The sequence below is a fragment of the Macrobrachium nipponense genome, chromosome 18 (genome assembly GCF_015104395.2).
Source record: "Macrobrachium nipponense isolate FS-2020 chromosome 18, ASM1510439v2, whole genome shotgun sequence".
Taxonomy (NCBI): domain Eukaryota; kingdom Metazoa; phylum Arthropoda; class Malacostraca; order Decapoda; family Palaemonidae; genus Macrobrachium; species Macrobrachium nipponense.
In genome coordinates this window covers 46740066-46745065 of record NC_087211.1, presented here as the reverse complement: position 1 = coordinate 46745065, position 5000 = coordinate 46740066, and the positions used below count along the sequence as shown (strand labels likewise).

The window sequence follows — 5000 nt, the reverse complement described above, 5'->3', positions numbered from 1 at the left end:
GACTCAAGGCGATACTCAAGTCAAAACTCAACGCCGGAAATATGATAAAAGCCATAAACACATGGGCAGTTCCAGTAATCAGATACAGCGCAGGAATAGTGGAATGGACGAAGGCAGAACTTCGCAGCATAGATCAGAAAACCAGGAAACATATGACAATACACAAAGCACTACACCCATGAGCAAATAAGGACAGACTATACATAACACGAAAGGAAGGAGGGAGAGGACTACTGGGGCAATATCTGAAAACCAGTGAAGACGAGTGGCTAAAGAGTGCATGGGAAGAAGGGCTAATAAAAGTAGACGAAGACCCAGAAATATACAGACAGGAGAAAGACAAACAGAACAGAGGACTGGCACAACAAACCAATGCACGGACAATACATGAGACAGACTAAAGAACTAGCCAGCGATGACACGTGGAAGTGGCTACAGAGGGGGAAGCTAAAGAAGGAAACTGAAGGAATGATAACAGCGGCACAAGATCAGGCCCTAAGAACCATATATGTTCAAAGAACGATAGACGGAAATAACATCTCTCCCATATGTAGGAAGTGCAATACGAAAAATGAAACCATAAACCACATAGCAAGTGAATGTCCGGCACTTGCACAGAACCAGTACAAAAAGAGGCATGATTCTGGCAAAAAGCCCTCCACTGGAGCCTGTGCAAGAAACATCAGCTACCTTGCAGTAATAAGTGGTACGAGCACCAACCTGAAGAAGTAAATAGAAAACGATCAGGCAAAGATTTTTTTCCTCTGGGACTATGGTAATCAGAAAACAGATAGGGTGGGGATACGTGCAAATAGACCAGACGTGACGTTGATTGACAAAATCAAGAAGAAAGTATCACTCATTGATGTCGCAATACCATGGGACACCAGAGTTGAAGAGAAAGAGAGGGAAAATATGGATAGATAAGTATCAAGATCTGAAAATAGAAATAAGAAGGATATGGGATATTCCAGTGGAAATTGTACCCATAATCATAGGAACACTAAGCACGATCCCAAGATCCCTGAAAAGGAATCTAGAAAAACTAGAGGCTGAAGTAACTCCAGGACTCATGCAGAAGAGTGTGATCCTAGAAACGGCGCACATAGTAAGAAAAGTGATGGACTCCTAAGGAGGCAGAACCCCACACTATAAATGCCGCCCAGGAGAATTGGAGGACTGTGATAGAGCAAAGAAAAAAAAAATTATTATTATTATTATTATTATTATTATTATTATTATTATTATTATTATTATTATTATTATTATTATTATTATAAACTCAATCATTTTTAGATATGCTAACTACTTTTGTCTTATTGGTGCCTACCATTTTTGCTAAAAAAAAAATTAGATATTAAGTTGCCATAATACTAACTATTGTTTATATTCAGCTGGCTTTGCGCCTGCTTCCGGGCTGTTATCATATGGCGTTAGACGTTATACGAGGCTGCTTTGGACCCCTGGATTCAACCTACCAAGACGAAAATAAATATGATTCATTGCCACTACTGCCTTCCGTGGGAGTTTGTGTGTAGCGATTTTGGACATTAGTATGCCATCTCTCTCTCTCTCTCTCTCTCTCTCTCTCTCTCTCTCTCTCTCTCTCTCTCCCTTACTCGCACTTACCAGTCTATCTACCTACCTTGGCCTCTTCATATTTCTTCTCTTTTCTCTCACTTATTATATCTAACTTTTCCTTTTCAATTTTTCCTCTCTCTCCCTCACTTATCTATTTATCTCACATTTGCAATTCATCTCTCTCTCTCTCTCTCCCTCATTTACTGAATACTAATAGCCCATTTCCTCTCCCTCTCTCACCTAAGATCCATCATTCTAGCCCGATCCACACTAAAAACAGAGTGTGTGTGTCATTTAACCTAGTCCCTCCTCGCAGAAATGTACCCGGAGATTATCAGAGAGGTGCGCTTCCCTACCCGAAAAGCAGAGCCGCCGCCATGGGCTATAGTTCGCGCGCACCCACGCCAGTGCAATGTGAAGAAGAATTCAGATAATGATATCGAAGAGGCAAGTGTACCGGATTGATAGCTCCACCCGATTTTATCCCTACGAAACCATAGGGCGAGTGAGAGGGTGTGGTTTTATCCGCGTGGTCATTCATTGTAGGTTTTTTATTTATGGTTATTATTTTTTGTGTGCGGGATGCATGGACGTACTTTTGAGTTTGAGACATATATATATATATATATATATATATATATATATATATATATATATATATATATATATATATATATATATATATATATATATATATATATATATATATATATATATATATATGAGTATATATGTGTGTACATATATACACAGTATATACATAAATACATATATCGTACATCTATATGTATACATACATATATAATATATACATGTATGTATATGTGTATGCATGTATGTATATGTCTACATAGGAAAGCCATTGACAAAAAAAAATATATCCACTTTCTTCGAAATCTGATTAGAGCTACTATAACAACTACTATAAATCTGATTTGACACAAGTTACTAGGACGCAAATATTAGTATAGTAACAACCTTAATAAGAAGCCTCGTTTCCATTTTAGCAGGGTAAATTTAATGTATGCAAAGTCAAAGAAAATGAATCGGTATCAATAATATTAATCAATCACTCCTACGAAGACGGATAACACTCAAGTTCAGATTCTATCTCTTCTGTTTGACAAACGAAAAAAATTAACAAACGAACGCGTCTTCAAGGATATGAAATAATGCGTTTCACGTGCGGAGGAAATCTCGACTATAATTTGAGCCAAAGAACAAATTGAATTTTGGCAGAATATTTTCAAGCGAGCAGATGTTTCTCGTTGCTTACATTAAATGATTGTCGTGGTTTAAGAGCCACTCAGCAAACATCAGTAAGTGAATGATTTTCATGATCTAAGAGCCACTTGGCTAAACAATTATTGGCTGAACAGTTTCATGAAGCGTATTGAACAATCTGCTGAACAGAGAGAAATTGTAATGGTTAATTTTAAAAACCAATAAGAAATGCTCTGACCCTTTACCTGATGGGCCAAGAAAAAATCGACCACACTTACATAGAAGTGACTAAGTTTTTCTTGCCTAGTCGGATACTGACGAAAAACTATTTAATTACCCGGAAGTTTAAAACTCACATGTCTAGAGTTACCGATCTGCTGACCGCTAAAAGTGACTGAATCAATTATTATTATTATTATTATTATTATTATATTATTATATATATATATATATATAAATATATATATATATAGTATATATATATAGAGAGAGAAGAGAGAGAGAGAGAGAGAGAGAGAGAGAGAGAGAGAGAGAGATATATATATATATATATATATATATACAAACAAATGCACGAAGGAAGGTGAAACAATGGAGTAGCGGCTGCCAAGGCCTTTCGACTCCTTGTCCTTTACGAAGTCTGCTTAGTAAAGGACAGAAGTCACAAGGCCTTATAGCGGCACACCACTGTTTCACTTTCCTTCGTGGCTGTTGCCTTTATCTTTATATTCATCACGTTCCAAATTTTCGTGATTCAGTATATTATATTATTTATATATATATATATATATATATATATATATATATATCTATATATATATATATAAGGGGGCCATGGAAATGAGGTGGAGAATTTGTAAAAAAGATAAAGCACAGGAAAGACATGTGGCAGAATTTCTGGGTGATGATGATGATGATATATGTTTCATAATGCATATTTCACATATATAACCACAGATATATGTGTGTGTATATAAGAGGGATTGTAAATGTATGGAGCATAATGTTAAAAAAGGATATTATTTTACAAGATTAAACTCAAGCAATATCATATAAATCAGTATTTAGTTTTAAAAGTTATACATCAAACATGCATAGTATACTGCATTCACACCTTCATACGTGCCACTAAATCCCATGGTTAACAAATTGCTTTTTAAAAAAGAATTCATAAGTGAAAATATGTAAATAGTAAATATATATATATATATATATATATATATATATATATATATATATATATTATATATACATACCATAATTAATTTATAGAGTACATCTATTCGAAAAATGTATAAAATGATAATATAATATATATATTATATATTATATATATATATATATATATATATATATATATATGTATGTATGTATGTTATATATATATATATCTATATATTATATATATATAGTAATTATATATCTATATAAATATTATATATAATATATATATATATATATTATATATATATAGTATATATATAAACTACAAAGCCCAGCCTAACTAGCGTTGCCCGGTGACCACTGGGAGAAAAACCCTGGGTTAGCGCTAGCAACGCATTTTACGGATTTGTCCAAAAACTCGCACATCATTTTACTCACCAAATTAGCTCTCCATTGTTTCTTCTTCGCTGTACGAATCACGGTTTTGGTCCTACAAAGGACCTGACCGAAGGACAGGAGGAAAAATGGTCTTTATTTTCCAGCAGAGGCCAGTGGGAGGGGCTACCCAACTTCCACGTTAAAACTCAGGCCTGCGAAGCAAAAAAAAAATAAGGAGTAAAAATGACGATATCTCATTTTCAGAAAGGCCTGTTGTGCAGGTGAGAAAACAAAGCGAGGAAGGGGGGAGAGGGGGGGGGGGGGATTCTAAGCCTATACATTAGTATATTCATTCGTTTGTATATTGAGTTAGATGCAATGAGTAGGTAATTATGCAGAATTGCCTGTGCGTATGTCTGTAGGTATGTATGTGTGTGTGGTGTGTGTGTGTGTGTGTATGTTATTATTATTATATATATATTATAATTTTTTTATATATATATATATTATATAATAATAAAATAATAATAAAAAACTTTTGATAAGATAAATTGCATGTAACAGAGTAATGAGAGTTCCATAGTTATGAATATATATATGTGAATTTATATATAAATAAATAAAAATACATATATATTATACATATATATACA

General features: G+C 34.1%; 1 long non-coding RNA gene across 2 annotated transcripts in view; it reads right to left on the bottom strand.

Moving 5' to 3' along the window:
- The window catches only part of LOC135196750 (uncharacterized), an 830226-nt gene that overhangs the window by 659960 nt on the left and 165266 nt on the right, over nt 1-5000 (bottom strand). The window contains exon 1 of one of the 2 annotated variants that reach the window (XR_010310455.1): nt 4408-4545. The exons of the other annotated variant lie outside the window; for it this stretch is intronic. This is a non-coding gene — a long non-coding RNA (uncharacterized LOC135196750). Of the gene's footprint in view, nt 1-4407; nt 4546-5000 lie in introns of those variants that run through there. 2 annotated transcript variants of the gene reach the window in all.